Source organism: Hippopotamus amphibius, chromosome 1 (genome assembly GCF_030028045.1).
Source record: "Hippopotamus amphibius kiboko isolate mHipAmp2 chromosome 1, mHipAmp2.hap2, whole genome shotgun sequence".
In the NCBI taxonomy this organism is placed as follows: Eukaryota; Metazoa; Chordata; class Mammalia; order Artiodactyla; family Hippopotamidae; genus Hippopotamus; species Hippopotamus amphibius.
The window spans coordinates 166,291,519-166,304,038 of NC_080186.1; the positions used below are offsets into that span (position 1 = coordinate 166,291,519).

Below are 12,520 nucleotides of genomic sequence, written 5' to 3' on the forward strand. Positions count from 1 at the left end.
GTGTGGTTCTCCTTTCACGAGCCCCCCAGGTTAATCCTGTGGCTAAAGAGATGGCAGAACCAGAAAGTTTGTCTGCACAATTAATATTCATAGAGTGGGAGCGTGTATAAGAGGTGACAAAACTTCCTAGTTAGATGCTGAGAACAATTCGGCCTCTAGTCATGGCGTGGTGCCAACCAGTCCTTGGCCAGTCTTGGTGAGTCCAAAAATATTAAAAGAATGCAGTTCTTCAGTTGTAGAGAACAAACATATGGACACCAAGTGGGGAAAGCTGGGAGGGTTGGGGGGGAATGAATTGGGAGATTGGGATTGCCATATACACATTACTCATAAGAAAAAATATACCAAATTGTACACTCTAAATATATGCAGTTTATTGTATGTCAACTGTATCTCAAAAGTTCTTAAAAAAAAAAAAAGAGTGCAGTTCTTGCCCTGTGACTGGCAGCAGTGTCCAATTCAGGGCCCAGCACCTGGCTGCCTCCCTCCTTCTGCTCCTCAGGGCACAAGAGATGAGCCCAGGGCTCTTGCCATTCATCACCATCCCTTTGCTGCATTTTCTTTCTTGAAAAGGGGCAAAGCAAGATAAAAAACAAACTTAACTTTAGCTAAATTCAGGAGTGCAACCACATCCATATCACCCCTTCTAGCTTTTTTTTTTAAAAACCCAAACCCCCAAATTTCTAGTTTACTTTTTTTTTTTTTAGCTGGGCCACGTAGCTTGCGGGATCTTAGTTCCCTGACCAGGGATCAAACTCTGGGGGGCCCAGGCAGTGAAAGTGCTGAGTCCTAACCACTGGACCACCAGGGAATTTCTCCTTCTTGCTTTTTATTGAAAAACTATCTCTTTTTTTTTTTTACTGGAGTATACTTGATTTACAATGTTGTGTTGGTTTCAGGTGTATAGCAAAGTTATACATGTATATGTATATATATATATATGTATTTCTATTACAGGTTATTACAAGATATTGAATATAATTTCCTGTGCATACAGTAGGTCCTTGTTGTTTATCTATTTTATATACAGTAGTGTGTAACTGTTAATCCCAAACTCCTAATTTATCCCTCCCCCTCCCCTTCCCAACTTTGGTAACCATAAATTTGTTTTCTATATCTGTGAGTCTGTTTCTGTTTTGTAAATAAGTTTATTTATTGTTTTTCTTAGATTCCACATATGGGTGATATCTTGTGATATTTGTCTTTGTCTGGTTTACTTCACTCAGCATGATAATCTCTAGCTCCATTCATGTTGCTGCAAATGGCATTATTTCATTCTTTCTTATGGCTGAGTAATACTCCATTGTACCCACTGTACCAAATACCATATCTTTATCCATTCATCTGTCAATGGACACTTAGGTTGCTCCCATGTCTTGGCTATCGTAAATAGTGCTGCTATTGGGGTGCATATATCTTTTCAAATTAGAGTTTTCGTCTTTTCTAAATATAAGCCTAGGAGTGGGATTGCTATATCATATGGTAACTCTATTTTTAGTTTTTTAAGGAACCTCTTTACTGTTTTCCATAGTGGCTGCACCAATTTCCATTCCCACCAACAGTGTAGCAGGGTTCCCTTTTCCCCATGCCTTCTCTAGCATTTATTATTTGTAGACTTTTTGATGATGGCCATTCTGACTGGTGTGAGGTGATAGCTCATGGTAGTTTTGAATTGCATTTCTCTAATAATTAGTGATGTTGAGCATCTTTTCATGCCTGTTGGCCATCTGGATGTCTTCTTTGGAGAAATGTCTGTTTAGGTCTTCTGCCCATTTTTTTGATTGGGTTGTTTGGAAAAACTATCTCTTTAAGCAGATTTCTTACACAAAAAGTGTACTGTGTGCTTACTTAAGAGTTTCACTCTCAAAGAAGGATTTTGTTCTTGAACTGTGGGGAAATCCTCTACTACCACTGACGGACTAACAGTAGGAATGTAATAATTTTCTTCCTTTTGTGCTGGGGAAACTGTTCTTTGCAGTTAATAGAATTAATACAAAGGATATGTGAGTCCTCCTGAAAGCTAAAATTATCTCTGGAATATATAAATGCATAATTTGGAAATACACATACATAAATGTATATAGAGAAAGAGAAACAACTAAAAATTGGATATTTAAAAATGAGGGAGAACACAAATATGAAGCATTTTGTTGTTCTGCTAGTAATTATTCCTTATGTGAGTAGATGTCAAAGGCAGCTAGGCAGGCAACAGGTTTCTGAACTCCAGCTGGGATTAAGATGATCAGCCACAGGGTCCTCTTCTGCAAAACTAATAGAATAACAAAAGAGCTTGCTTTCCTTAAACATTTTCAGGTCTATCTAAAAACAAATAACTGTGGCCATATTTTTTAAATTGTAAAATATTTAATTATGTATCTAGTTCAATCATGCATTTATTGTAGATGTGAGATGACTGGGAGCTCAGTTCAACCCAAGGAAGCATTTTGTATTTTTCAGACATCTCTAATTGTTTAAAGTTTTTCTATTTAAAGATGAAATCTAACTTTATAGAGCTCTCACTCTCTGGCCCTATGCCTGCCTCGGAAGGCAACAAAGAAGAGCCAGTTTCTACAAAACAGCCCCTTCGAAGACCTGAAGACAGTCCTAGGGCCTCTCCATGTAACCTGGTCTCTGACTCCCCTCCTCCATCTCCTTTCCCGTGAGCACTTCAGTTCATCAGCGCTGTGCTTAAAATAAGCCACTCAGACTCAACTCCTGGTATGGCCTGAGGCGTACAAAATAGCGAAGAAGAACTATAACTTTCTGTGATCTGAGTGTTGAACATCCATTCAGTTAGGTTAAAGCAGCCACTCAACTGCTGTGGTAAGAACATCAGTTTTAACGTTTCTGGTAGAGAGAAGACTAGTCTAACTCAACAGAGAAAAACTTAAGCTTACATTTACAACAGGTTAAAACATTCATGCATTTTGATTAAAAAACCACCATTTTATATGAATATAAATAATGGATTAACAAACTTTTGCAAAATAGAGGCTAACCTGATTTTAATCTTTACTACCTTTGTAGTAAGGAGCAGGGTAACTTCCTGCAGTGGGAAGCCTTTGGGGAATGTAATTTCCACTGCCTTGTGATGTTAATTTGAGACAATTAACATAAGCAGACTAAAAACTTGTGCATATTATTTGTCCCTGTGAGAGCCCTCTGCTGTTGGCTAGTCTTGATATGGGAGAAGCCCTAGGAGAGGAATATTTAGAATTTAGATACTTCTTTAATAATAGCCATGGATCCCAGGGTTTCAAAACTTTGAATGTTTCCCAGCTTCGGCTGGGAAAACCATCCTCTACAAAGGCTTGAGAAGCCAGATCCAAGAGCTCTCTCCACTTGGTATTTTTAATGCACCTGCATTTTCAACTTTTCCAAAGCAAGATGGGCAAGAATAAAACCACTTCTCCAGTCCATTTAGCTATTTTGGAATAGTTTTGTCATGTATGGAGGGAAACTAGATATTTTTTCCCTTTGATACCTCCAGGACCACTATGAATTTAGGTTATTCACTAAGAAAAAGGAAACCCTGGGGTCCATGGTTCAGTGCTGTCATCTGACCACCCACCAGGAGGCCTTCTTGTGCCATTTCCAGGAGCATTTTCACCTGTTGGATTGACTCCCCTTTTCAAGACCAAAATCAGAAGACAGGAGCTGAAATTGCTGAAAGACAAATAAGGACTAGCTGTTTTTCCAACCTCAGGCCTTCATGCCACGGCCTCTGGGTGAGGGGGATCTTCTTCAGAGCATCAGCCACAAAGTGGGGGCCTGCACAAAGAGAAGGAAGGTTTTGCTCAAGAGAGTCTGGAAATATTGGAATGTGAGAGCAGTGATTGCAGTAACTGTTTATCGGCTTTAAAGAGGAAGCTTGTGGCTGGTAGATATGGAAAGCCAGGTACAAACTTTCTAGGGCGTACTTTGGCAAAACAGTAAAAGCTTTAAAAGTGTACATGCCCTTCTGAACCAGGAATTTCACTTTTAGGAGTCTGTCAGAAGGAAACAAACAAACAAACCCTGATGTCCCTAGGTGTTTAGTTGAAAGGATGTCTAGTGGCATTAATATATTTTATTATAATTTAAAAATAGGAAAATGTTCCATTTCAGAAGGAACATGGCAGCAGCTTAGTTCTGAATTGTCTCACACCCAACAAGGACAACAACAAACCTGCCAACTAAGTATTTGGTGAAACCAGGAGAAAAATGCAACCTCCAAAGTGTGAAGAGCTGCCAGAGGTGAAAACAAGCGGGAAAGTTGGTGAAAAACCTTGAGCGAGGAGGGGATGTAGAGGATCAGAGAGCTCAGCAATGATGCCCTTCTGGAAGGGGAGGACATTACTCTGAAAGGAAACTATGAGAACAAGGTCTAAATTGAACAAAGCAAGATTACTGGGGACAGTGGAGAGTCTTGGAAAGCACTGGAAAAAACCAAAAGTTTTAAAAGTGGGTGCATTTTCCTAGAGATAAAGGCTGTAAAGAAATCTGGGAAACAGAGAAGCTCTCCTCAACCAAGCTCTGAAATCCAGAGAACAGGTGACTTCTCAAGGAGTCCTTGTCAGAAGTCCATCACTGTGGCAACAGAGAGCTCCCCTGGCCCCACTTCTCCACCCTTCCACCACTTCTCCAGGGCAAAAATCACTACCGCAAACAGTGGAGCCCACACCTGCACGACCCTCAAAGGAAGGAAAGTATGGGCCAAGAATAGTATCTAGCCAAACTGATCTTCAGGTATAAAGTCTGCAGACAAACATTTAAAAATCTGTCTGAGGAGATAGGATCAAGATGGCAGAGTAGGAGGACATGTGCTCACTCCCTCTTGCAAGAGCACCGGAATTACAACTAACTGCTGAACAATCATCGACAGAAAGACACTGGAACTCACCAAAAAGACACCCCACATCCAGAGACAAAGGAGAAGCCACAATAAGATGGTAGGAGGGGTGCAATCGTGTTAAAATCAAATCCCATAAATGCTGGGTAGGTGACTTACAAACTGGAGAACAGTTATACCGCAGAAGTCCACCCACTAAAGTGAGGGTTCTGAGCCCCACGTCAGGCTTCCCAACCTGGGAGTCCAGCAACAGGAGGAGGAATCTGCAGAGAATCAGACTTTGAAAGCCAGTGGGATTTGATTGCAGGACCTCCACAGGACTAGGGGTAACAGAGACTCCACTCTTGGAGGGCACACAAAAAAAGTGTGCTCACCAGGACCCAGGGGGAAGGAGCAGTGACCCCATAGGAGACTGAATCAGACCTACCTGCTGGTGTTGGAGGGTTGCCTGCAGAGGTGGGGGGCAGCTGTGGCTCACCGAGGAGACAGGGGCACTGGTGGCAGGGGTTCTGGGAGGTGCTCATTGGCCTGAGCCCTTCCAGAGTCCCCCATTAGCCCCACCAAAGAGCCTGTAGGCTCCAGTGCTAGGTGGCCTCAGGCCAAACGACCAACAGGGTGGGAACATAGCCCCACTCATTGACAGACAAGCAGATTAAAGTCTTACTGAGCTCTGCCCACCCAGCCCTACCCACCATCAGTCCCTGCCATCAGGAAGCACCCACGAGCCTCCTAGATAGCTTCCTCCACAAGAGGGCAGACAGCAGTATCAAGCAGTATCAAGCAGTATCAGCAGTATTTCGTCTTGTGGAACTGAAAACCACAGCCACAGAAAGATAGAGAAAATGAAAAGGCAGAGGACTTTGTATCAGATGAAGGGACAGGATAAAACCCCAGAAAAACAACTAAATGAAGAGGAGATAGGCACCCTTCCAGAAAAAGAATTCAGAATAATGATAGTGAAGATGATCCAGGACTTTGAAAAAAGACTGGATACAAAGATTGAAAAGTTTACCAAAGACCTAGAAGAATTAAAGAACAAACAAACAGAGATATGCAACACAATAACTGAAATGAAAAATACACTAGAAGGAACCAATAGCAGATTAACTGAGGCAGAAGGGCAAATAAGTGACCTGGAAGACAGAATGGCGATAATCACTGATGCAGAGAAGAATAAAGAAAAAAGAATGAAAAGAACTGAAGACAGCCTAAGAGGCCTCTGGGACAATGTTAAACGCACCAACATTTGCATTATAGGGGTCCCAGAAGGAGAAGAGAGAGAGAAAGGACCCGAGAAAATATTGGAAGAGATTATAGTTGAAAACTTCCCTAACATGGGAAAGGAAAGAGCTACCCAAGTCCAGGAAGCGCAGAGAGTACCAGGCAGGATAAACCCAAGGAGAAACATGCCAAAACATATAGTAGTCAAATTGACAAAAATTAAAGACAGAGAAAAGTTATTAAAAGCAACAAGGGAAAAACGACAAATAACATACAAGGGAACACCCATAAGGTTAACAGCTGATTTCTCAGCAGAAACTCTGCCAGCCAGAAGGGAGTGGCATGATATATTTAAAGTGATGAAAGGGAAGAACCTACAACCAAGAATACTCTACCCAGCAAGGATCTCATTCAGATTCAATGGAGAAATCAAAAGTTTTACAGACAGGCCACGGCTAAGAGAATTCAGCACCACCAACCAGCCCTACAACAAATGCTAAAGGAACTTCTCTAAGCGGAAAACATAAGAGAAGAAAGGGACCTACAAAATAAAAAAAGTAAAAAAAATTAAGAAAATGGTAATAGGAACATACATATTAATAATTACCTTGAATGTAAATGGACTAAATGCACCAACCAAAAGACACAGACTGGCTGAATGGATACAAAAACAAGACCCATATATATGCTGTCTACAGGAGACCCACTTCAGACCTAGGGACACATACAGACTGAAAGTGAGGGGATGGTAAAAGATATTCCATCCAAATGGAAATCAAAAGAAAGCTGGAGTAGTGATACTCATATCAGATAAAATAGACTTTAAAATAAAAAATGTTACAAGAGACAAGAAAGGACATTACATAAAGATCAAGGGATCAATCCAAGAAGAAGAGATAACAATTATAAATATAGATGCACCCAAATAGGACCACCTCAATACATAAGGCAAATGCTAACAACTATGAAAGAGGAAATGGACAGTAACACAATCATAGTGGGGGACTTTAACACCCCACTTACACCAATGGACAGATCATCCACACAGAAAATTAATAAGGAAACACAAGCTTTAAATGACACAATAAATCAGCTGGATTTAATAGATATCTATAGGACATTACATCCAAAAACAGCAGAGGACACATTCTTCTCAAGTGCACATGGAACATTCTCCAGGATAGGTCACATTTTGGGTCATAAATCAAGCCTTGGTAAATTCAAGAAAATTGAAATCATATCAAGCATCTTTTCCGACCACAACGCTATGAGATTAGAAATCAATTACTGGAAAATAACTGTAAAAAACACAAACACATGGAGGCTAAACAATACGCTACTAAATAACAAAGAGATCACTGAAGAAATCAAAGAGGAAATCAAAAATACCTAGAGACAAATGACAATGGAAACACAACGATCCAAAACTTATGGGATGCAGCAAAGGCAGTTCTAAGAGGGACGTTTATAGCAATACAATCCTACCTCAAGAAACAAGAAACATCCCAAATAAACAATCTAACCTTACACCTAAAGAAACTAGAGAAAGAAGAGCAAACAAAACCCAAAGTTAGTAGACAAACTGGGACATTTGTAGAGACATGGATGGACCTAGAGACTGTCATACAGAGTGAAATGTGTCAGAAAGAGAAAAACGCATATCGTATATGAACACATAGATGTGGACTATTGAAAAATGGTACAAATCAACCGGTTTGCAAGGCAGAAATAGAGACAAAGATGTAGAGAACAAACCTATGGACACCAAGTGGGGAAAGCAGGGAGGGTTGGGGAGGAATGAATTGGGAGACTGGGATACCAAATTGTGCACTCTAAATATATGCTGTTTATTGTCTGTTAACTGTATCTCAATAAAAGTTCTTAAAAATAAAATAAAATAAAAAATAAGAATCTGTCAGAAATAAGGGAAAATTATTCTCACGAGCCCTTTCAGAGGAAGCTACTAGAACCATGGGACAGCAGTCTCAGGACTCCTGAGCAAGCCTGAGGAAATCAGGATGAAAGGGCCTTCCTTGAGCATTCAATGTATTAAACTGCAGAAATAAGAGTAAAACAAATAGAGAGATTAGGGTAACAATCAGAATTCAGATGTTACACGCCTTACTTAATACTCTAGACACTTCTCATTATTAATAAAAAAAATTGAAGAAGAGAGAAGATAGGAATAAGAATGAATTTACTGATCACCTCAAATTCCTTGATTCAAAGGATAGTATTTAAAGTTTCCAAATCAAGTAGAAGCTTAATCATATTCAACATAAACACTAAGATCACTAATTCTATTGACTTAATGATGGAGGAGGGGTGAGGAGGAGAGGATAAAATTAAAAGGTAATTTTATTGTTGCTCATAGTAGGGAATCAAGCTACAGTCCCCAGAAAGAGTGGAATGAGGGTATTTTATAAAGGTAACTTTTAGAGCAAAAATACAGTCAAAACCTAAATATCAAAACTACATTAACAAAAAGGGCAAATACAAAATACACAATAAAAACACAACATAAAATAATATGACAGAATTGAAACCAAATATATCTGTCAATTCAATAAATATAAGTAGGTTTAAATAATCTATTTTTAAAATGGTTTTCAAAATAGATTCCAAAGCCTAATCTAACTCTAGGCTATATACATCTAAGACAAAATGATTCAGAAAGGTTAATAATGAAAGGATGGGCAAAGAAAAGCATACCAGAAAAATACAAACATTAAAAATCTTAATATCTGACAACACAGAATTCAGGACAAAAAGCCTTAAACAAGATAAAAAGAAGTATTTTTTAATGCTAAGGTGATAATTCCTTAGGAAAATTTAAATTATGAATATGTATGTACCAAATAACACAGCAGAAACTTTCACATAATAGAACTATAAAGATGCAAGGAGATTTAGACAAAAACACACTGTGGCAGGGCCCAACAGTATGACCAGGTGAGAACACAGGTTTGGAGATTTATGAATCATAGCCAATACTCAATGCACAATCACTCGGTCTAATCACACAATTAACATACAACACAGGTTACTCAAAGTACTGAAAATAGAAAAGGGGTAATGAAGCACTCCAAGGGGAAGTCCTCAGAAGGAGGCATCTCAGCAGCGGTCCCCAGTCCCTCAATAGGTCTCACGACAAGTGAGAAGTTGCCCTCTGCTCTGACAGTCTCTGGCAGTGTCAGTCTGGAGCAGCTCTCAGCAGCCTGAAGTTGGGTCCTCCAGCAAAGAGCCTTCAAGTCATGTGACTCAATGGTCTTATTTTAAGGAGTCCACCAGTAAGGTATATAGTTACACTGTAATAGGAGTTGTGTCTCTATTCAATGCTCTTTCTGTTCCAGTGAAGTCTTTCTGCAGATGTTACCAAACAAATTTCTTATCTAAATTTCTTAATTTCTAACACTAAGACACTCACAATCCTACATCAGATGTTTCAAAACAACTAATATGGAAGTTCACATTGGCCACTGTGACTCCATTCTGAACTACTTAACACAGCTTAAATTCTATGAGTTTCTCACAAGGTGAGCAGGAATCATAACACAAAAGAAACCACATCATATCACACACTAATAATAGAAGGCTTTGATTTCACCTTTCCCAATCCAAAACAGATTAAGTGGTCAAAATTAAATAAGGATCTAGAAGAACAACCAATATAATAAAAATGGTAAATGTTATTGATATGCATCAAATACTGTGCCCTGAGATTAGAGAACATACTTTCTTCTCAAGTGCTCTAGGATATTCCTGCATACACACAAGAGTATAAATTAGGCCACAAACCAAACCTCATTAAATTCCCACAGTAAAAATAATATAGATAGCATCTTGTAATAACAATACAACTAAATACTGACATTTATAACATATTCAGAAAACAAACAAAAAGTGCCCGTCTGTTTGGGTGTGTGTGGGAGGTCTATATTAAATAATTCCATGATCAAAGGGAAAATACAAATTCAAAACTGTAGAATTTCTAGAAAACAATACTGATGAATGTACCATATCGAAGAATCTATGAGTATAAAGTAGTACTCGAAAGAAAATTCATAGCCTTAAATAATTATACCAACATAAATGAAAGAAAAGAATAGAATTAAATAGCCGATTCAAAAAGCTAGAAAAATAATTTAAAAATAAACCAAAGGAAAACAAAAGGAAAATTAAGACAAACTCAGAAATTAATTAGTTAATATAACAAAAATAAAGTAGAACTTATAAATAAATAAGCTTGTTCTTTGAAAAAAAAAAATCAGTAAATTAGGTAAGCCACAAGCTAAACAAATCATTAAAAAAAGGAGAGGAGGGACTTCCCTGGTGGTGCAGTAGTTAAGAATCTGCCTGCCAATGTAGGGGACATGGGTTCGAGCCCCGGTCCAGGAAGATCCCACGTGCTGTGGAGCAACTAAGCCCATGTACCACAACTACTGAGCCTGTGCTCTAGAGCCGGCGAGCCACAATTACTGAGCCCACGTGCTACAACTGCTGAAGCCCATGCACCTAGAGCCTGTGCTCTGCAACAAGGGAAGCCACCACAATGAGAAGCCTGCACACCACAACAAAGAGTAGCCCCCACTCGCCACAACTAGAGAAAGCCTATGCACAGCAATGAAGACCCAACACAGCCAAAAAATAAATAAAATTTAAAAAAGGAAAAAAAGGAGAGGAAGTATACAAACACCTCAAGTACGAAATTATAGGTGGGAAATAGTCAAATAAACATTAGAAAATAAAAAACAAAGCAAAACAAAAAACCATGACAGAATACATTATACAATTTTATGCAAATAAATTTGAAAACCTATATGAAATGTACAATTTTATCAGAAAAGTAGATAGAAAACCAAAATACACCAATTTGCATAAAATAATTTGTTAAAATAATTTTAATAAAGTAAATATATTATGCATAAACATAATGTATACTAATGTAATATTATATAAATTATAATGAATAATTTAATTAGGTAATTTGTCAAAATCATGTGATAAAACTTGTCACTTACCCTTCATCCCCCCCAAAAAACCGAAGAAACACCAGACTCGTTGCACAGAGAAATTCTATAAATCTACTAACCTTTAAAGAACAGATGATTCCAATGGTTTTCAAAATGCTCCATGGCCTAGAAAAAGAAGAAAAACTTACAAATTATTTTCACAAAGCAAATATAAGTACACTAACACCAAACTATAATAAGGATTACAAAAATAAAGGGAAAAAAAAGGGCCAATCTCACTCATAAATATTAACGAAAAAACCCTAAATAAAATTTTAGCAAACAGAATCCAGAGAAGCACACTGAAAGAATAATATATGGTGGCCAAATGGAGTTTATTCTAGAAATGGAAATAAGGTTCAATATTAGAAAATCTATCAATATAAATCATATTAATAGCTCTGAATAGAAAATCATGTAATTACTTTATAAATACTAAAAATGCATTTGATAAAATACTTATTCTTGATTAAAAACAAGACATTCAGTAAACGGGAATCAATGGATACTTCCTCAAAATAGAAAAATAGGTTTTTCTTTCAGCAGAAAAGCAAAAGTTTACTTAACAGGGAAATACTAGCAACACTAATATTTAGGATATACTATAGTTACTAACCAATGCAATGTAGACATGAGAAATAAATTAGCGGTAGAAGAACTGAATAGAAGTATTCTTGAGTATTTCTTAAAATATCTTCTAGTATTCTTTTAAGGTTTTTCAGGCCCACGGTTAAAAGAATTGGTGAGGAATGTTCTAGAAGATAGTCTTAGGAGGAGGAGAAGAGAGGAGGGGTAGAAAGAGGAAGAAGGAGAAGAAAGAAGAGGAGAAGATGTGGTGGTTTAAAATCCATTCACAAATTCTTTGACACCCTATTTAGAAGGTGGAGCCTAAAATATATCTTGCCCTCCAATGTGTACTGGGTTTAGTGATTTACTTTTTTTTTTTAGATTTTTTTGGATGTAGACCTTTTTTAAAGTCTTTAATGAATTTGTTACAATATTGCTTCTGTTTTTTGTTTTGGCTTTTTGGCCACAAGGCATGTGGGCTCTCAGCTCCCTGACCAGAGATCCAACCCTCACCCCCTGCATTGGAAGGCAAAGTGTTAACCACTGGATCCCCAGGGAAGTTCCTGGATTTAGTGATTTACTTCTAATGAACAGAGTAACATGCTCTGCCTTACTCTTTCCTTGTTCACTTACTCTGAAGGAAGCCCTCTGCCATGTGAGGACACTCAAGCAGCCCTGTGGAGAGGTCCATGTAGTGAGAAACTGAGACCTGAGACAAACAGCCATGTGACTGAGCCATCTTGGAGGTGGCTCCTGTGGCCCTAAATAAGCCTTCACATAACTAAAGCACTAGCCAACAAATGTACTAAAGCCTCATCAGAGACCCTGAACCAGAACCACTCTGCTAAGCCATGCCTGAATTCCTAATTCACAGAAACTGTGAGACAGA

General features: G+C 38.3%; 1 long non-coding RNA gene across 1 annotated transcript; it reads right to left on the reverse strand.

Annotated features, from left to right (window-relative positions):
* Positions 1 to 476: 476 nt before the first annotated feature.
* LOC130860550 (uncharacterized) lies at positions 477 to 11,192 on the reverse strand. Its single transcript, XR_009055466.1, has 3 exons — positions 11,145 to 11,192; positions 3,611 to 3,666; positions 477 to 564 (listed from the first exon to the last, which is right to left on the reverse strand). It is a non-coding gene; the product is annotated as an uncharacterized LOC130860550 (long non-coding RNA).
* Positions 11,193 to 12,520: the final 1,328 nt, after the last annotated feature.